The 21,393-nt window shown below is 46.7% G+C and overlaps 1 protein-coding gene across 17 annotated transcripts in view; it reads right to left on the bottom strand.

Annotated features, from left to right (window-relative positions):
• PC (pyruvate carboxylase) overlaps positions 1-20,695 on the bottom strand; it is a 106,997-nt gene extending 86,302 nt beyond the window's left edge. For 5 of the 17 annotated variants that reach the window (XM_089914439.1, XM_089914442.1, XM_089914444.1 and 2 more), the window contains exons 1-3: positions 20,547-20,695; positions 20,023-20,158; positions 15,756-15,794 (exon numbers count right to left, since the gene is read on the bottom strand). The gene's annotated coding sequence lies outside the window, so the exon portion shown is untranslated. Of the gene's footprint in view, positions 1-15,755; positions 15,795-16,331; positions 17,579-18,537; positions 18,667-20,022; positions 20,159-20,546 lie in introns of those variants that run through there. The other 12 variants (XM_089914447.1, XM_089914450.1, XM_089914448.1 and 9 more) reach the window with 5 other exon arrangements.
• Positions 20,696-21,393: the final 698 nt, after the last annotated feature.

Raw genomic sequence — 21,393 nt, 5'->3', positions numbered from 1 at the left:
AAAGAAGAGATACAGACTGCCAACAAACACATGAAAGAATGGTCAACATCATTAAGCATTAGAGAAATGCAAAACAAAACTACAATGAGATATCATCTCACACCAGTCAGAATGGCCATCATCAAAAAATCTAGAAACAATAAATGCTGGAGAGGGTGTGGAGAAAAGGGAACACTTTTGCACTGCTGGTGGGAACGTGAATTGGTTTAGCCACTATGGAGAACAGTATGGAGGTTCCTTAAAAAGCTACAAATAAAACTACCATATGACCCAGCAATCCCACTACTGGGCATATACCCTGAGAAAACCAAAATTCAAAAAGAGTCATGTACCAAACTGTTCATTGCAGCTCTATTTACAATAGCCCGGAGATGGAAACATCCTAATTGCCCATCATCGGATGAATGGATAAAGAAAGCGTGGCGCATATATACAATGGAATATTACTCGGCCATAAAAAGAAACGAAATTGAGCTATTTGTAATGAGGTGGATAGACCTAGAGTCTGTCATACAGAGTGAAGTAAGTCAGAAAGAGAAAGACAAATACCGTATGCTAACACATATATATGGAATTTAACAAAAAAAAAATGTCATGAAGAACCTAGGGGTAAGACAGGAATAAAGACACAGACCTACTGGAGAACGGACTTGAGGATATGGGGAGGGGGAAGGGTGAGTTGTGACAAAGCGAGAGAGAGGCATGGACATATATACACTACCAAACGTAAGGTAGATAGCTAGTGGGAAGGAGCCGCATAGCACAGGGATATCAGCTTTGTGACCGCCTGGAGGGGTGGGATAGGGAGGGTGGGAGGGAGGGAGACGCAAGAGGGAAGAGATATGGGAACATATGTATGTGTATAACTGATTCACTTTGTTATAAAGCAGAAACTAACACACCACTGTAAAGCAATGATACCCCAATAAAGATGTTAAAAAAAAAAAAAAAAGACAGTATGGTACTGGTACAAAAACAGAAATATAGATCAATGAAACAGGATAGATAGCCCAGAGATAAACCCACGCACATATGGTCACCTTATCTTTGATAAAGGATGCAAGAGTATACAATGGAGAAAAGACAGCCTCTTCAATAAGTGGTGCTGGGAAAACTGGACAGCTACATGTAAAAGAATGAAATTAGAACACTTCCTAACACCATACACAAAAATAAAGTCAAAATGGATTAAAAACCTAAATGTAAGGCCAGACACTATAAAACTGTTAGAGGAAAACATAGGCAGAACACTCTATGACATAAATCACAGCAAGATCCTTTTTCACCCACCTCCTAAAGAAATGCAAACAAAAACAAAAACAAACAAATGGGACCTAAGAAACTTAAAAGCTTTTGCACAGCAAAGGAAACCGTAAAAAGACAAAAAGACAGCCCACAGAATGGGAGAAAATGTTTGCAAACGAAGCAACTGACAAAGGATTAATCTCCAAAATATATAAGCAGCTCATGCAGCTCAATATCAAAAAGACAAACAACCGAATCCAAAAATGGGCAGAAGACCTAAATAGACATTTCTCCAAAGAAGATAAACAGATTGCCAACAAACACATGAAAAGATGCTCAACATCACTAATCATTAGAGAAATGCAAATCAAAATGACAATGAGGTATCACCTCACACGAGTCAGAATGGCCATCATCAAAAAATCTAGAAACAGTAAATGCTGTAGAGGGTGTGGAGAAAAGGGAACCCTCAGAAAAAAAAAAAAAAAGGGAACCCTCTTGCACTGTTGGTGGGAATATAAACCGATACAGCTGCTATGGAGAACAGTATGGAGGTTCCTTAAAAAACTACAAATAGAACTACCATATGACCCAGCAATCCCACTACTGGGCATATACCCTGAGAAAACCATAATTCAAAAAGATACATGTACCACAATGTTCATTGCAGCTCTATTTACAATAGCCAGGACATGGAAGCAACCTAAGTGTCCATCGACAGATGAATGGATAAAGAAGATGTGGCACATATATACAATGGAATATTACTCAGCCATAAAAAGAAATGAAATTGAGTTATTTGTAGTGAGGTGGATGGACCTGAAGTCTGTCATACAGAGTGAAGTAAGTCAGAAAGAGAATAACAAATACCGTATGCTAACACATATATATGGCATCTAAAAAAAAATGGTTCTGAAGAACCTAGGGGCAGGACAGGAATAAAGACACAGATGTAGAGAATGGACTTGAGGACACGGGGAGGGGGAAGGGTAAGCTGGGACGAAGTGAGAGAGTAGCATAGACATATATACACCACCAAATGTAAAACAGATAGCTAGTGGGAAGCAGCTGCATAGCACAGGGAGATCAGCTCGGTGCTTTGCAACCACCTAGAGGGGTGGGATAAGGAGGGTGGGAGGGAGACGCAAGAGGGAAGGGATATGGGGGATATACGTATGCATATAGCTGATTCACTTTGTTATACAGCAGAAACTAACACAACACTGTAAAGCAATTATACTCCAATAAAGATGTTAAAAAAAAAAAAGTCTGACAGTTCTATGTACCTTATATAAGTGGAATCATACAGTATTTGTCCTTTTTTGTCTGGCTTATTTCACTTAGCATAACGTCCTCAAGAAGCTTTTACCTTTGAAGGCAAAGGGCAAGACAGAGAAAGGCTGGCAGCTGAATGACACTGTTGAACTCCTGCATCAACCCTTCACCAAAGCCCACTTCACGTCTGAGCTTTTTGGTTACTTGGTCACTATATTCCATTTATTATTTAAGCATATTTGTGTCTATATTTTCTATTATTTGCAAGTGAAAACACAGTAACTGATACCCTCCCTTTTTTTCCTCAAATAGAATTAACAGTTTGGTATATATTCTTTCAGACTCTCTAATATACAAATAAAGATGTGCATTTTGTTTAAAACAAAAGAAAAAGAGTGAGGCAGACATCCGTATTGATATGGAATGTATCTCTAAGATACATTCATAAATGAAAAGGGCACAGAGCAGAGAGACGGTGTAGGAGAAAAAAAGAACAGAAATATACTTCTATTTTAAATGGCCACATCGTCTCTAAAAGGATAGACAAGACACTTTAACCAGAGGTGGCCTCTAGGGAGAGACACTGGGTTATAAGGGAGAGAAAACAAAAGGAGATTTTTATACATTTAAACATCTGTACCAGGAGCAAGTATTACTGAGCTAAAATATAAAACTCTTTTTTTTTTTTTAAGTCAAGCCCTAATCTTTTGGGTTACCACTTGGTAACCCGTTAAACTCTATTAGGTTCAAGTGTAGTGCTGCTGAGGCCATCACATGGATCACACCTGGGCTTCCTTTGCCTTATCAGTAACTGCTTCACCAGACCTCAGGTTTCAGGGTGGAAGGTCCTCCATCATCTCAAGAGATTTCACAGCCAGGGTACAACTCCAGCCCATCCAAGCCCAGGATCCCACAGAGACCCTGCAATGTTGTGATATAATAAGAAATATATATTTGGTCTTTGCCCTAGGTTCCTGGCACAAGAGTTTCCTGAGTGATAGGGGTGAGAGGAGCACCTTTTGTTATTCATAAAAGTCCCTTTCAACCACGCCTGAGTTTGTGCTGATACAATGACTCTTGGTGAGCTCCTAGATATAGTGTCAGGATAGGGGGCCGGCTAACCGCAGGAAGCAACCACGTGATTAGAGGATTGGCACTTTCAGCCCTAACCCCGGACTTCCGACTTCGAGGAAGTGGGGAGGAGCTGGAGATTGAGTTAATCACCAATGGCCAATCATGCCTACACAATGGAACCTCCATAAATACCCTACACCACAGGGTTCAGGGAACTTCCTGGTTGGTGAATGCCAGTAGGGTGAGGCACCCTAACTCCATGGGGGCAGAAGATTCTGTGCCTGGATCCTTCCAGACCTCACCTAAAGTACCCCTTTATCTGGCTGTTTATTTGTATCCTTTAAAATAAATCAGTAAATGTAGGTAAAGTGTTTCCCTGAGTTCTGTGAGCCATTACAGCAAATTATCAAACCTAGGTGGGAATGCCCTATTTCTAGTCGGTTGGTCAGAAGTACAGGTGGTAACTGGGGACTGGTGACTGAAATAGGGACAGTCTTGTGGGACTGAGCGCTTAACTTTTGGTATCTGCGCTAACTCCAAGTGGTTAGTGTCAGAACTGAATTAAATTGTAGATCACCCAGTTGGTGCCAGAGAGTCAGAGAATTTGTTGGTGCTGGGAAAAACAGCACACATTTGGTGTCAGAGATGTTCAACATAAAAAACACCATCAGAGACCCCTGGTTGGGATCCCATCGATAACTGACCACTTGGGCTTACTCTGCTGGGCTGGCTGATCTGGGACAAAAATCTCAAAGAGGCAGTGACTGAAATGTCCTTCTGGGACCATAAGTCTGCTAGGAATGGCTACATTCTGGGGCCCTCTGCCCCAGAAGTGTCCTTCATCTGCCCCCTAGAGAGAAAGCCTCTTTAAGCTGTGTGTTCTCCCCAGCTGCAGAAGTGAGTCATGAGGGGGAAGAAAACTGACTCAGAGTCGTAAAAACAACAAAGGGAGAGGCCAGCTACAAGACTAGACTCAGACCTTTCCTACAATAGAAGGTAAAGCTGACCATCCCCTAACTTGTGACTTCAGTCTCCACGCACTTCCCCTCTCGTCAGCAGGTGCCCCCCGTCTATTCTAACTTTTCTCCAGGTAAGTTCTCAGGACTAACTGCTCCGGTCTCAAGCAAACTCAATTTTCTCAGGAAATTTTGAGTTGGGTTTAATAGCCCATCTCCAAAAATGGCACCCCACTTCAACTCCTTATTTCTACGCCTCTCCACTTTCCCCGACCTCAGTCCTTCAGCTACATGAATGCGTTGCTTTTCTTGCTCTGCATTTCGGGACAGAGGTAGAGTTACAAACTAGAGTTCTCCAAGTCCTCTCTCCACTTCGCTCCATGGCAACCTTCTGTGTTCACTTCTTCCTTCCCATCACCACCCCTTCCCTAGTCCACACACGTGGTAACAGCAGGTCTGAATTGCAACAATTGCCTCTCAGAGCTGGTCCCCCACCCTGACCTCCTGCCTCTCCCCATGCCAGGTCAGCTGGCTCACTGCTTCCAGAAGAGTTTCTCAAAACCCCATTCACCTTTCGGGGGGTCGCCAGCTCAAGCATCTCAGAGGCTTCTTGTCTCAAATCCCAACAGGCAGCTGGGCATTCACAGAATGAATCTCCCAGCCCTGATGCTCACTAATCCCCAAGAGCATCCATTTTTTTTTTAAACAGGGTTTCCTAAGTTCCAGGGTCCTGTGTGTTCAGCAGAAGACAAAGCAAACACAAATCTCCACCTTCATGGACCATCCATCGCCTTCCTCCTGACAGTGAGGCTAGGGGCATCATCACCCCTTTCCCATGCCTGGCTCTTCTCATCACCATGACTTTCCTCCGTGTGCCACTGCCTGGGTACCGTCCCCTCCTCTCCACCAACCCCAATGTGACTCCCTCATTCAAGGACCAGCTCTCCCAAGAAGTCCTTTCTGAGCAGCTCCCCTCCCACCAGTCCCCTCAGCTTGCAGGCCCTTGGCCTCATGTATTCTACTCTCCATAATGAGTTCTCCTGGAACTATTCTCCACTGGCCCCATCAACACAGCCACCACTAGGATGTACCCACTAAGTGCCGCTTTACGTTATTTCATTTAATCCCCCCAATATCCCCATGAGGAAGGTCTTATTGCCCCTATGTTACAGACGAGGAAACCAAAGCTCAAAGAGCCTAAGGAACTTGCCTGATAATTTTCTACATTCGTTTTTGCATTTAGCATCTTACCTGCCACAGAAACAGCACTCAGTAAACAGCAGTTATGACTGTTCCTTATTAGCTAGTTACTACTTGAGCGAGCATGTATTTTGCCCCAGGACATGCATCCCTTCTCTCCTCAACCACAGGATAAGCGACTGAAGGCAGGGGCCATGTCGTCAGATCCATCTGTGCCTGCCACAGATGCACAGCAAATGCTTGAGGAAAGAACAAACACTTTCTTAGAACAATGCACAGTAATAACTTTTGCCCTTTTTAAACCATTCAGTGAAGTGTGAAAACTCAGGATTAGATCACGGGGAATTTATTTTGCCAAATATTGAAACTGCCATTTAAGAATATCAGAAGTAAAAAGGGATGGAAAGATGATTCGGGTCAGCAAAAACACAAACAGCTGTTTTGCAACCGGCTGGAACTGAATAGTCAAAATCCAGAAAGGTTGAGGAAAGGCAAAAGGTCTTAGGCAACATGGCAGGGAGGAGAGCCCTGCCCTGAGCGAAGACTCCCAACTGGCCACAAGCCCAGGTGACAACAAATGGCTTTTGGGACAAAAGCAGCAAACACGGATGAAGAGATTAATTTAAGTAGGAAAGTCGGAGAGTTTCGGGTTGGTCTTCTCAGACCTGCGCACAGTGACACTGAGGCATCATGTTCTAATATTCTGGACAGCAGGAAGAACCCAAGGCCAGGAACTGGAACTGCTGCTTACAAAGCTTGGGTCTGCCTCTTACTGGTGGAGCTGGGTAAGTCGCTGAACGCCCCCCAAACCTCTGATCCATCATCCATGACGATGGAACCACAACCTTAACCTGTCCAAATGAGAACTGTCCAATAAAGAATAAAACTCTAAAGTGTGATATACATATAAGGAATATTATCAACAACAAAAGCAATAGAACATCAGCAGTTGGTTCCATAGTGTCCTGGGGTGAGATAGTTGAAACCTTGATGGCTGATGGGTAGGGGAGAGGCTGCCATTAGTAGATTATAGTAGTAGTTCTATTTTTCTTGAGGTAAAGGTTGAATTCACCTTTGGGGACAAAACTTTTTTTTCTGTGTTGTAATTCCAACCTGCTATCCCCAAGCATTCAGTAAAATTTTGTGAAATATCTGGTAACATTTTTATTTATTTTTTAAATTTTATTTACTTATTTTTATTTTTGGCTGTGTTGGGTCTTTGTTGCTGTGCGCAGGCTTTCTCTAGTTGTGGCGAGCAGGGGCTACTCTTCGTTGTGGTGCGCGGGCTTCTCACTGCGGTGGCTTCTCTTGTTGCGGAGCACGGGCTCTAGGTGCACGGGCTTCAGTAGTTGTGGCTTGCGGGCTCTAGAGCGCAGGCTCAGTAGTTGTGACGCACGGGCTTAGTTGCTCTGCGGGACGTGGGATCTTCCCGGACCAGGGCTCGAACCTGTGTCCCCTGCACTGGCAGGCAGATTCTTAACCACTGCACCACCCGGAAGCCTGGTAATATTTTTAAAAGATATACTTTGAGGGCTTCCCTGGTGGCGCAGTGGTTGAGAGTCCGCCTGCCGTTGCAGGGGACACAGGTTCGTGCCCCGGTCCGGGAAGATCCCACATGCCGCGGAGCGGCTGGGCCTGTGAGCCATGGCCGCTGAGCCTGCGCGTCTGGAGGCTGTGCTCCGCAACGGGAGAGGCCACAACAGTGAGAGGCCCGCGTATCGCCAAAAAAATAAAATAAAATATAATAAAAGATGTACTTTGAGAAGTTATGAGTTAAGTCTGTTTGCATGTTGAAGGCAAAATAGTATGAGGAAGGAGGCAACAGCCCTGAGACAGGGAGAACTAGTGACATGCAGAAGAGAAAATAGACAGCTGGCCAAGGAAATCAGTAACCCAGGTGGATTTTATTCATTTAACAAAGATTTTTTGAGCCCCAACTATGTCCCAGGCTTGGTGGAACACATAGTAAGTATTCCTTAGGTATTTCTAAAAATACCTGCAGAGGGGAACTTGGTAAAAGAATTCCTACAGGTCAAGTGTGAAAGGAGCTTGAGTAATTGTTATTTAGGGACTACATTGACATGTTATCCCTGAAGATGGAAGAGATCAGAGCCATCTAAGACTCAAAGATCAAATACAGTTAAAGGTTTTGCCTCATATGGCATCTATGTTCATCCCACTGCCTTCTGGCATCCATGGTTTCCAAGGAGAAGTCAGCTCTTAACCTTATCAAAGGTCCTTGTGATGAGTCGCTTATCTCTTGCTGCTTTCAAGATTCTTTGATTATGATGTGTCTAGGTGTGGATCTCTTTGATTTTATCCTACTTGGAGTTCACTGAACTTCCTGGGTACATAAATTACTGTTTTTCATCAAATTTGGGAATTTTAGGGCTATTTCATCAAACATTCGTTCTGCTCCTTTCTATTCTCTTTCTAGGACTCCCATCATGCGTATGCTGTCGGTGTCTGAGGCCCTGCTCATTTTCCTTCATTCTTTTTTCCTTCTGTTTCTCAGTGTTTAACCTCAAATGACCTATCTTCAAGTTTGCTGATTCTGGGAATTCCCTGGTGGTCTAGTGGTTAGGACTCTGCACTTTCACTGCCGAGGGTGCGGGTTCAATCCCTGGTCGGGGAACTAAGATCCCACAGTCTGCGTGGCGCGGCCAAAACAAAAACAGTTTGCTGATTCTTCTGCCTGCCCAACTCTGCTGTTGAGCTCCTAGTGATTTTTTCACTTTAGTTATTGTAATTTTCAACTCCAGAATTTTTTTTTTTCGTAATTTCTATCTCTTATTGTTCATCTCTTTTTGGTAAGGCATTGTTCTCATACTTTCCCTTAGTTCTTTAAACATTTTTTTTTTTTTGGGCCATGCAGCGAGGCATGGGAGATCATCTTAATTCCCTAACCAGGGATCAAACCCATGCCCCCTGCAGTGGAAGCTCCGAGTCTTAACCACTGGACTGACAGGGAAGTCCTAAACATATTTTTAAATAGATGATTTAAAGTCTTTGTCTATAAAGTCTAAGGCCTGAGTTTCCTCAGGGACAGTTTCTACTGATTGTGTCTTTTCCTGTGTATACGCCATTCTTTACATGCCTCATAATCTTTTGTTGAAAACAAGATTCAGCCATTTTTTTTGAATAAATGTTCCCTGGATTGCTGTAAGCCTTTGGTTAATTTCCAGAGTTCTGAAAAAGTTGATTCTGACAATTTTTGCCAGTTTTCTCATTTCTTTTACAGAGGAATATCTTTCAAGAACTCCTTATTTCACCATTCCCGAGGAATCTATATCTCATATGGCAGTTAGAAAGAGGTTTTCATCCCTCTAAACAATTTTTTGAAGAATACGGGTAAAAGAACTCTGATACTTAAACACTCTGTACTTGAGCTTAAGCCCCAAATAGTGTTTTAAATGCCACACTTCTCTAAAATTTTTTAAAAATCTGATTACTTACAAAGACACAGCAACATTTATTAAACACATAATTTTATAATTCCAGCATCTAGAAAAAAAATTGGAATAACATTCCAAAATAACCAAAATGAGGTATTACACATTTTGTTTTACCTTTTCTCGAGTAAAAGTATCTTGGCTCTTGCTCTGTGGTAATAGGTTTACAGCAACAGTTTGATCAGGGTACACGGGCTATGTTTAAAGCTGCATTGTATGACACTGAATGGACTGCATATGTAGCAATCCTTTTCTGATGTACATTTGGTGGTTTCCCTTTTTTTTTTTTTTGCTATAAAAATGCTGATCCAAACAGCCTAGTATGCTTGTGTGCTTGTCCCATTATACCTTAGGTTACATTTCTAGAACTGAAATTGCCTTGTCAAATGCCTTTTTTTTTTAAGTTTTAGTTTTAATGTTCTCTGCATCCTCTGCCATTTAATGCCCTGCCCTGATATGCAGCACATTTTCCTGTCTCTTTGCATGCAGATTCTAATACTCAGTGATGTCACTGACATCATTGAATAGATTCTCACGCTGTGTATCACGCAATGCTCCTTCACCACCTGAAGGGGGAACTCAGAGTCAAACGTAAGGAAAGACTGTATTTAAAACTTCTGAAAAGCAGGAATCTAAGACAGTCCCCTATTCAAATTTCCTCTTCATGTAACTCCACAGACCTTCGCTTTTACCCATATGGAGCCACATAAGCATTAGACAACAGGGGAGAGGTCAGCCTGCATTAATAATTTTCATCCAGGTCCCACTCACCAGTCACAAGCTTCCTAAGGCCACACCCAGTGACAAAACAGGAACGCAAGTCCAGATCTGTTTATCATCTAAAATCCAAATCTCTGGGACTTCCCTGGTGGCGCAGTGGTTAAGAATCCGCCTGCCAATGCAGGGGACACGGGTTCGAGTCCTGGTCTGGGAAGATCGCACATGCCGCGGAGCAACTACGCCTGTGCGCCACAACTACCGAGCCTGTGCTCTACAGCCCGCGAGCAACAACTACTGAGCCCATGTGCCACAACTACTGAAGCCTGTGCGCCTACAGCCCGTGCTCCGCAAAAAGAGAAGCCACCGCAATGAGAAGCCCACGCACTGCAACGAAGAGTAGCCCCCGCTCGCTGCAACTAGAGAAAGCCCACGCACAGCAATGAAGACCCAACACAGCCAAAAATAAATAAATAAATAATAAATTTAGGGCTTCCCTGGTGGCCCAGTGGTTGATAATCTGCCTGCCAATGCAGGGGACACGGGTTCGAGCCCTGGTCTGGGAAGATCCCACGGGCCACGGAGCAACTAGGCCCGTGAGCCACAACTACGGAGCCTGCGCGTCTGGCGCCTGTGCTCTGCAACAAGAGAGGCCGCGACAGTAAGAGGCCTGCGCACCACGATGAAGAGTGGCCCCCGCTCGCCGCAACTAGAGAAAGCCCTCGCACAGTAACGAAGACCCAACGCAGCCAAAAATAAATAAATAAATTTTTAAAAATAAAGTTTTAAAAAAATCTCTTTAAAAAAATAAAATAAATAAAATAATATCCAAATCTCTAACAAGAGTTTGATGACAATGTCCCTCCAAAGAGGCTTGTAGCTCTCCACTGGGAGGTTAGGGAGAGGCCAGGGTTCTCACCATTTCCAGGGGGATGAACTAAAGAATACGAAAAGGCAGGCATGGGTTTCGGGTGCCAGAATTTCTTAGTAACCAAGCCTGACCAGAAACCAAGAACCCTTAAGTACCAGACTCCCTTTCTCTGCATTTGATAAGATGTAAGGTATAGGGAGGAAACACCAGACACAGAAGACTGGGACTCAAATTCCCACACTGCTGTGTCACTGGCATGATTTTTTTAAAATTAATTAATTAATTAATTTTTGGCTGCATTGGGTCTTCATTGTTGCGCGCAGGCTTTTCTCTAGTTGTGGAGAGCAGGGGCTACTCTTTGTTGCAGTGCACAGGCTTCTCATTGCAGTGACTTCTCTTAGTTGTGGAGTATGGGCTCCAGGCACGCAGGCTTCAGTAGTTGTGTCACGCGGACTCAGTAGTTGTGGCGCACAGGCTTAGCTGCTCTGCAGCGTGTGGGATCTTCCCAGATCAGGGTTTGAAGCCATGTCCCCTGCACTGGCAGGCGGATTCTTAACCACTGTGCCACCTGGAAAGTCCCACTGGCAAGATTTTAAAACTAGTCCTTGATCAAAGGTTTGGAAGATATGCAGAATCTAAATTCCACCTATTTTGTATTTTAATTCCACCTATTTTGTGGCCATAGCGCACAGAAATGAAGGCTTAAGTAGATTAATTGAATCCAGTCACACAGCGTAGCAGCCTGAGTATAGAAGTGCAGAGTTCCATGAGAAGAGAAGGATTAGGCATGCCTCAATCTAGGGCACATGGGCTATGAAACTGTCCCCAGTTGGGGGCAAAATGGCAATGACTCTGGGCTCTGCCTAGCAGTTGGATTCAAAGACTAAGACCCAGTTTCACCCTGGGCAGCAATCTCTTGAATTATAAAAAAAAAAAGTGTTATCCAGTTGAGAAAGAAACTCCAAATGTCACTTAGGAAAGTAATTTACTACAGTTTGAGATCATATCATTATTTCCTTATTAGGCAAGCTTCTTTAACTCCAGGAAGACGAAATTTAAGCATATAAATATGCCTAAGAAAATAAAAACCATAATATTTATAATTTTGTGTTAAGAAATCTTCGTGTATCTGTTACTTTATGTACTTCAATGTTCAAGGGAATTTGGTCTGTTCAGAGTAACGAGTCAGTCTCAAGATTCCAATTAAAATATGTAACTGAGTAATTGGTTTAAACTTAGGATTTTAACTCGGAATTTTACTAAGTTTAAAATCAGTATTGGGGCTTCCCTAGTGCCGCAGTGGTTAAGAATCTGCCTGCCAATGCAGGGGACACGGATTCGAGCCCTGGTCCGGGAGGATCCCACATGCCGCGGAGCAACAAAGCCCATGCGCCATAACTACTGAGCCCGCATGCCACAACTACTGAGGCCCCTGTGACTAGAGCCTGTGCTCTGCAACAAGAGAAGCCACTGCAATAAGGAGCCCGCACACTGCAACAAAGAGCAGCCACTGCTCACCACAACTAGAGAAAGCCTGCGCACAGCAACAAAGACTCAATGCAGACAAAAATAAATAAATAAAATAAATAAAACATTTTAAAAAAAGATGAAGTTTTAAAAAACTAATAAAAAATAAAATAAAATCAGTATTGGCAGATGACAAATAAGCACATGAAAAGATGCTCAACATCATTAGCTACCAGGGAAATTCAAATTGAAACCACCATGAGATGCCACTACATACCTTTCAGAATGGCTAAAATGAAAAAGACTGACCGTCTCCATTGTTGGTAAGGGTGTGGAGGGACCAGAACCCTCAACTGCCGCTGGTGGGAATGTAAAATGATAAATCCACTTTGGAAAATGGTCGGGCAGTTTAAGTTAAACATATACCTACCATATGATCCAGCCACTCTGCTCCTACACATTTGCCAAGATAAAAGGAGATATATGTCCATACAACGACTTGTACAGAGGTTCACAGCAGCTTTATTTAGAATCACCAAAAACTGGAAACAACTAAAATGACCAACAGGTGAAGAGATAAACAAATTGTGGAATATCCACTAATGGAATATTACTCAGCAATAAAAAGAACTATTCATACATGCAACATAGACAAACCTCAAAATAATTATGCTGAGTGAATGAAGCCAGACAAAAAAGGAGTACATACTATATGATTCCACTTAGGTAAAATTCTAGAAAATGCAAATTAATCTATAGTAACAGAAAGCAGTTCAGTGGTTACTTGGAGATGGTAAAGGCAGAGAGGGGTGGGAGGCAGGGATTACCAAGGGGCACAAGGACACTTTTGGATAATCACTATCTTAATTGTGGTCATGGTTTCACAAGTGCATGCATATTTCAAAATATAAATTGTACACTTTAAATATGTGCAATTTATTATGTCAAAAACACCTCAGTAAAGCTGTGTGAAAAAATAAGATAAAACAGTATAGGAATGTTTAAGAAAATTTAAGAGTCAGTTTAATTTATTAGTTAAACAGGAATATTTACGTATTAAAGATTTGGTAATCAGACAATTTCAAGTATTATTAAAGGAAGTTGAATGTAATTCATAAACTCAATTTAAAATTTTCAAATGAGTTAAGATTGCAAATGGATCAAGTATTAACCCAAAGACCCCTTAAAGTGATTATTAAAATTTTCTAGAATCATAAGTAGAACAGAAAGATTTGTAGCCTACACTTAAAAGCTAAATGTAAAAGACTGGCCCTTAAAGGAAGAATGAGATTTTTGAGTTTGTAACTTGAACAAACTGAAAATCAATTTGTATAATCAAAGTAACTTCTGAATAATCTTTGCATTACACAAAAACCCGGGGGCGGGGGGGGATGATTAAAAAATCTCACTCAAGCATGCTACTCACCAGTCACCCAAAACTCACCAAGTCACTTGGTCTCACCGAACTTCAGTTTCCTCATTCACGAGAGGAATGTTTTCCAGAATAATCCACTTATTATAAATGATTTAATATTAATCAATTTCATATTGATAAAGAGCACATTAGTAAAAGCACTGGGAAAAGCATACAGCGATGGGCAAATAGAAAAGATCAGCAGCATGATATCACTCTATAGTAACTGCAGCCTTTCCCAGATCCTGGGCTGACCAGTGACAGACATGCGAAAGGTGACACACGTATCCTCAGAGACTAAGCATGACTCAGCACAGCCAGATCATGGAATTTTCCCGAGGCCTCAGCCAGAGAGGAGCTGCCACATGTGGAGTCTGGCCCACAGCTGGTGGAAATGTACCTAGAGCTGCCTTGGATATCCGATATCCCAGCACCACCGCCAAACGCCCCCCGCCCCACAGGCAAATCAGGGTAAGGAGGTGAGGAAGAGCAGCAATGAGGGGGTGTTGAGATGACCCAGGGTTATGCCTTCTGGAATAATACTTAAAAAAGAAAAAAAGGCCCACATCTACCTCCCTCCAGGATCACCAAGGCGACCAAAAGGAGGAGGACAGGGGAAGGCGAGAACCTTCAATGGCAGAGTCTTAGTTACAGTGACTAAGCAAAGCTCCATGGACTCAGGAGGGAAATAGGGACTGAAAAGCCAAACAAGCTTTAACAAATTAGATGACCTGGCAGAAGAAGGCCCTTCCTGGCGACTAATTTTCCCTTCCTACTGATGGATTTGGGGAAGACATGCAAGAAAAGATGACACTCTGGAAAAAAAAAAAAAAAAAAGGAGGGGTGTCGGAATCTTGGATTCTGCTAATTAGCCTTCTCTGGGCCCCAATTTCTCAGCTCCGTAAGCTGAGAAGTTGGGACTGTCACCAAACTGCCTCTCTTCTCCTCACAGGGATGCCAGTAAGAGCAACAACATTCAACTCTATCAGCTAAGACGGGAGACCGACAGCAAGCAGAGAGAACAGTGGGAAGTTTGTAGAGGGTGGAGTCCGTCACAGGTCCGGAGGCATTTCCACTCATACCACCTGCCTTTACACTCCGCCCACTTTTCCAAGCAAACTCCATCTCAGAGTGGAAAACGGCCACTCCTGGCCCAAGACCTAGGACACGTGAGGACTGTGGAAAAATCTCAGGACGGAGAACAGCTTATGGGTTCTGAAGGATCATATGAAAAAAGTCCCCGGACAAAGGAATCTCCACACTGAGCACTGAACCTGAGCTCTGGGCAAAGCTGCCCCTGAGCCACTAAGTTCCCAGGGCACCTAACTGTGAAACAGGGGGTAGCGGCTGGCCTGCCTCTGGACGAAGGGAAGAGCATATCAATGTCTGAAATGCAGGCGGGATGCTACACAGAGCCAGGACCGTGCCCGGCTAGGGCCCTCTCACAGACCACCAGGTGGACCCCGGACCCGAGGGCCTTGGAATTTAGGCTGCGGAGATGCACCGGGATCAATGCAATCAGTGGAGCTTCCTGTGTGAGGGGAAACCTGAAGAGCAGGAGGTTATACAGGGCCGTGCTGCCACACAGAGCACTATGTGGGGGGAAGGAGGGGCAAGTCCACCTTCACCCCCTCATCGTTGTCTGGACACATGTGTCAAGTGCTTTTACAGCCAGCTGACAGAGCCACCTCCTGTGCCCAGCTGCCTGCTCTCCACATGGACTCAAGGGCTCTTCTCAGAGGCTGCCCAGCCCTACAGATGCTTCCTTCCTGTGGTCCTGAGGAGCCTCGCCACTCTCCCCCACCACCAGGCATCCCAAGCCACACCCTTCCAGAAGTAAGGCCTCCTGCTGAGGCTGGCCAGCAGCCAACTGGGGCCAGCAGGGAGCCAGACATCACTTTCCTGTGAAAACCAAGAAAACCAAGAGAGTCTGGAACAGACAAAGACTGCATATATTTTCCAAAACTCAGAGCTTGGCCTTTTTTATTTATTGAGCTTGATCACTGATGTGCGAGGACTGCTAACATCTACAGCTGCTGCTCCCACAGGCATCCCACTGACCTGGATCCAGGCACAGGACTTACCCTCAAGTGTATTGTCAGCTCTCAGGAGGCAGGGGTTATCTAAATAAAAGAAAAAGAAAGTGTTACCCTCGTTTCTCTCCCAGCACTCCCCAGAGAAGCCAGGCATAGCAGGAACACAGACTTAAAACCCAGAGAAGAACTGCTGCTTTGCCTTCCCCTGATCTCAAGGGTATCTGGGGGGCCACTAGGACAGCACAGGGCTGAGAGCAACCCAGCTCTGTCGTCCAACTACCTGGGCTCTATTCTTGCTGCTTTGCCACCCGCTCCCAGAACCACTCAAAGCTTGTTTCCTCATCTGTGAAATGGGAGTAACACCGCCACCCAGGGAGGAGGGCTCCCGAGGAGGTACACACTCAAAGCACTGGCACCGTGCCTGGTATAGAGGACGCGCTCAGACGTTGGCCGACGTGCCTAATAAGAAGCATTTAAGTAAAACCTTTTTCTGGCACCCACTACACAAGAACAAGTTCTAGAAACTTTTCTTGTTTGATCTGAAGTGCCTGGTCTTCCTGCCCATTCCCATCCAACCTCAGGCCAATTTTTGAGCCACCTCCAATCCTTCAGGACCTAACTCACCTCCGGATTCTCTGAGCCTGGTTCCTGTCTCACTCTGCAACTGGACACAAATGAAGAAGCTGATGTGTTTCCTATTTCGCCGGCTGTCCTCAGATCCCTTCCTGCAGAGACCGCCGCCCCACACACAAAGAGCACGCCTGTGTTTGGACCCATGGAAGCCCAGTTGGTGGTGCGTGACCACTTTCTAGAGTTTACAGACTGCTTGTTTTTGAAAGGCCACACCTGTCCGTTAGCTTTAGCCACCGGTCAGTAAAGAGCAAAATGGAGACACAGGCCAGCAAACCATCAAATGAACTAAGTCCATGTTCCAAGAAAACGAGTTGCCTTGGTAGATTATGTCAAGGCTGAAAATGAATGTTTGGGGCATTCAATTCAATAAAATACGTCTTGAGCACATACCCTGCATAGGGCACCATTGTTGGGGGCTAGCTAGTAGAGGTAAGAACAGGATAGTACGTGAGAGGGACCCGAGCGTGTACTCTGAGGCTGACAGCTTGGGGAGGACCCTAGCCGTGCCCTTTCCTAGCTGTGTGACTCTGAGGGAGTTATTTCACTCACAGTTCCTCATCTGTAAACAAGGAGCTAACTGTACTTTTGTTGTAGGGTTGTTGTGATAATCAAATAATACATAAAAGGGGCTTAGCAAGGTCCCTGCCACCACACAGTAAGAGCTCAACAAAGGATGACTTTTATTATTAATAACAATCAATCATTATTTATCATCATTATTATTAAAAGAGAGAACCCACGTCCAGCTCAATAGATCCAGCAAGGCTTATTGCAGGAAAGCCTGAAGAGTAATTTCGACAGGACGAGAGAAGAGGAAAAGTCCTGCAGAGTCAAGATCGTCAGGAACAAGATCAGAAGAAGGACACAAAGAAGTGAGTTTCGGGGTAACAGCCAGTAGTCTCAGATGAGGCTGAGGCAGAAGAGGGTACCTGTGGGGTCAAAGAGAAGAAAAAGCCCAACAGGTGGGAGCCTATCTTTTCATTCAGTAAGAAAGAGGAAACGGTTTCCTCTTTTCGTCACTGTCCCAGCTTCCACTGTCAGGCCCTACTCCTTTGACAGTTTGGCAAAGTATCCACAGCTGAGACAAGAGGCAGCTAAGACACAGAGGGAAGGGAAGAGATGGTCAGGCAGGCCCAGGTGAGGCTTCAGAGAGAGCAGGCAAATGCCCCACTTCTGTGAACGATGTGTCTGGAAGAGAAACTTGCCCCCAAACAGGCACACCTTCTGGATGGGGGGAGGAGGGCCCTGTTCAGAACACAGTAAGATGCTACTGGGAGGGAGCCAGAGAGAAGGCCCACACTAGTCCTCACGGGGAATGTTTACCGGCCTGAGGTCTCCAGCTCACGCGGGAAAGTGCCAGGGAGAGATCTGCACAGTCTGGGGCCTGCCCAGGCCTTCCGCCCAGATCCTCTGACATATGACAATCATCCCTGCAGCCCCTGAATGTGCTGTGACTTGGAATGAGACCTGGATCTGCAGTCCTGCTGTGCCCCAGTGCCCCACGCCTCTGCAAACAGTGTCAGGACAGGGACCTAGCACAGCACCCAGGGCACTGGAAGTGAGACAAAGGGAAAACAAGGCAGAGGATTTAAAAAAAAAAAAAGATAAGCCACCTGTACTAGCACCTCAAAGGCAGGAGGGATCCACCGGGGTTACAACATCAAGGCAAACCCCTCTGAGGGATGATCTTGGAGGTGAGAACTGGCACGGAGACAGTCAGTCAAGCTGGGACAGGCTTCAGTAGAGAAAGATAAAGAGATAAGGAGCAGAGGGGACTTCGGGGTAAACTGTAGAAATTCTGAATGGCAGCCTAATTCAATTCAACCAATAGGTACCGCGCAGCTATAGTGAACAAAGCCCTTTTCTGCAGGGCAGAGCAGCCACTAAGAAACTTCTCACAAGGACACGTGCTCATAGGTTGCTTACTAGAACACAAACAGAACAGACTGTAGCTCAGGCCCGCTGCTGCTGGGCCCTCAGAGCCCAACCAAGCACCCCGGCGCCTCTGGACCCAATCTCACTTCTGACTCACCCGCACCTTAGCAAGTGCCCTCACCTTATAAACGCCTCCTGCAGAGGCCTCTGCGAGATGACCAACCAAACTTCTCACACTCAACTGGGAAGTGCTATCTCCTCCACGTTCTCCTTCCACCTTCCTCAGCCTTCCTCTGCCAGGGTCCAGTTACTTAAAACTCACCTGTACTTCATCATAAAACCTTGGCTGCTCAAATCCAATCACTGCTTCTTGACTGCTGGCCGCCGTGGAATCAAGAGGCTCACAACTCAGGCTTCCCTGGTGGCGCTATCGCAATGGTTAAGAATCCACCTGGTAATGTAGGGCACACAGGTTCGAGCCCTGGTCCGGGAAGATCTCACATGCCACGGAGCAGCTAAGTCTGTGTGGCACAACTATTGAGCCTGCGCTACAGAGCCCGTGAGCCACAACTACTGAGGCCTGTGCACCTAGAGCCTGTGCACCACAACAAGAGAAGCCACCACCATGAGAAGCCCGCGCACCGCAACGAAGAGTTGCCCACGCTCGCCGCAACTAGAGGAAGCCCACACGCAGCAACGAAGACCCAACGCAGCCAAAAATAAAATAATTTATAGAAAAAAAAAAAAGGAAGCTCCCAACTCGCCTCCTCCACCAAGCCTTCCCTAATCCATGCCCATCCAGCCCCAGCCAGTCCAGTTCTCCTGTCCCTGGCCTTGGTGTGAGTTTTGCCCTGATTTGCCGGCCTCTACGGAACTTCCTCTTCCACGTCCTCCTCTGGCCATACCTCGCCCACACCAGCTCTCTACAAACATCTGCGGCATGCCGACTTTCTGCTTACGCTCTGTTTCTTTTTCTCTCCCCCAACCAGTTTGTTGGCAGTTCTGGGGCACCTTGTCTCCCACGTCTTCGCGCAGCACCCAGTCTAGGGCTCTGAACATGACAGGTGTGCAAAGAATGTGATGAAGAGTTCAAGGGTTTAGATGAAGAGCAGGCAAGCAGAAAAGCTGTAGCTGCGAGGGCATCGAAATGCTGAGCACATCCACTCCAGTATTTGCATCACAGGCAAGGGAAGGGTGGGGGGGTGGGGAGGCCAAGGCTGCTGGTAGCAGTGGGTAAGGGAGCAACGGGAAGGCAAAGACTTCTTGGTAAAGACTGGGGAGGCTCTGGTTATGATCTAGCAAATAGCAGCACCTCTCTGAGCCTCAGTTTTCTCAGCTACAGAACGGGGATCCCTGGCCTCCTCTTTATCACAAAATGAATTTTAATCAGATTTTTAAGAATTTCAAAGCTCCCAGGGACCTAGAGACCTGACCTAGCCCCGGCACTTGTGTAATGAGGAAAAGGATAGCCAGAGGTGAAACAACTCGCTCCAAGTACACAAAGCAAGATGTGCTGGGAGGAACGTGTATGGCAGGTCCTCAAAGCCAGGGCTTCAGACTGCGTGCCCAGGAGGGCATTTCCCGGAGGGCCAGCTGCTACTCACTGCACTTTGTAAACTGCTAAAAGCTGTAGAAATAACGGGCTGAGCCCAGCCCCACCTCCTCCTAATCACTGCTTCTGGGCGCCCCAAGCTTCCTCTTCTGAAACTAAGTGGAATTACAAGAATGCCCCCCAGGGTTACCAGGAGGATCCTATGGGAAGCAGAGTGCAGGCACTCGTAACACGGAAAACCCTCGCCTTACACACCATGGCTGTCTTCAGAGCTGAGCAACTTCCAGTATGGTGGGGGACACTTGGGCTCCGGATTCTGACAGACTTGGGTTCGAGCCCTCAGGGACCTCGCGCGAGGCATTTGAGGGCTCCGTGCCCTCAGGTTCTCCATCTGCAAAATGGGCCCGAGAGCAGGAATAAGGCCGCCGGCGGCCCCCGGGGAGCCGAGTGGACGAGGCCGGGCTGCGCCAACGCGGGAAGGATGCTCGCGGGGCGGCGGGCCCGGAGAACTGGGGCGACGGGTCCCCAGGGCGGGGGTGGGGGGGCGGGCTCGCGCAAACAGTCCCTCGCGGGAGGGGGAGGGGAGGGGAGGGGCGGCGCGCGGCGCAGCGCGTCGCGCACCGCCCGCTGCCGTCTCCTCCAGCCGTCACTCGTGGAGCTGGCGCCGCCTTGGCGCGCGCGACCCTTACATAAGCGTCCCCCGCGGCAGCGCCGGCGCACGCCCACCCGCTCCGACCCGCTGCGGGAAGAGGAAAATGCACAGCGCCGCCGGCACTCACCTCCTCGCTGCTGCCGCAAGTTGCCGCCACCGCCTCTACCGCCGCTGCCTCCACTGACAGGGAACAGCTGCGGTCTCCGCGCAACCGAACTTGCTGCGGTCCCAGTCCCGCCTTACGGAGTTCCTATTGGCTCAGACAGCCCAACCCCTCCTGTTACTGGACAGCCCCCTCTGTCACTCACCGTTCCCCTGCCCGGGACTCCTCCCTACGCCCCCCTGCCCGTCACGTTTAAGCCTTGGCGCCCCACATCAGCCCCGCCCCTCCCGTCCCCGGCAGGCCCCTGGATTGGTGACGAGGCTGGGGGAGCCCGCCCCTGGCTCACCACCACCTACTCCCTGGTCTCCAGAGCCCCACGTGGGCCGCAAGGCCCCAGACGCGGCCCGCAATAGGCGGAAGTGGCCAGGCTCTGACAGGCTGTGATTGGCTGTTGGCGGGGGTGGGGACGTGCGATTCATTCACCCGGGTAGCACGTGTCTCTCAAAACCCCAAGCACAACAGATAGCCCTCGGGCTCAGGGATCCGGGTGGGCTCAGGAATCCGGGTAGACTCAGGTGCACGCTAGTGGGTGGAGGAGAGGTCGGAGGAAAAAGGGTTTGCAAAGGGCAGGAAGAAGGAAATGGCGCTTGTGCCAGACGGGTTTACGTGATTGTCTTTTAGCAGCTGTGGGGGTGATGGTGACGGGCAGGAGTCTCCGTGTGACCCTGGACAAGCAACCTCACCTCTCTGAGCCTCAGTTTCCTAATCTGTAAATAGAGGCCACTCAGGACCTAGAGGGTTTAGAAGGCTTGGTTGAATGGAAAGCTTCAAAAATTGGGCTCTGTGCCAACCAGGAGATGCAGGAGTGACC

The sequence above is a fragment of the Delphinapterus leucas genome, chromosome 7, assembly GCF_059928025.1.
Source record: "Delphinapterus leucas isolate spDelLeu-1000000601 "Yukka" chromosome 7, BTC_Dleu_Yukka2, whole genome shotgun sequence".
Classification (NCBI taxonomy): Eukaryota; Metazoa; Chordata; class Mammalia; order Artiodactyla; family Monodontidae; genus Delphinapterus; species Delphinapterus leucas.
Note: the sequence above shows the minus strand (reverse complement) of the source record. Positions and strands in the feature narration are given on the sequence as shown.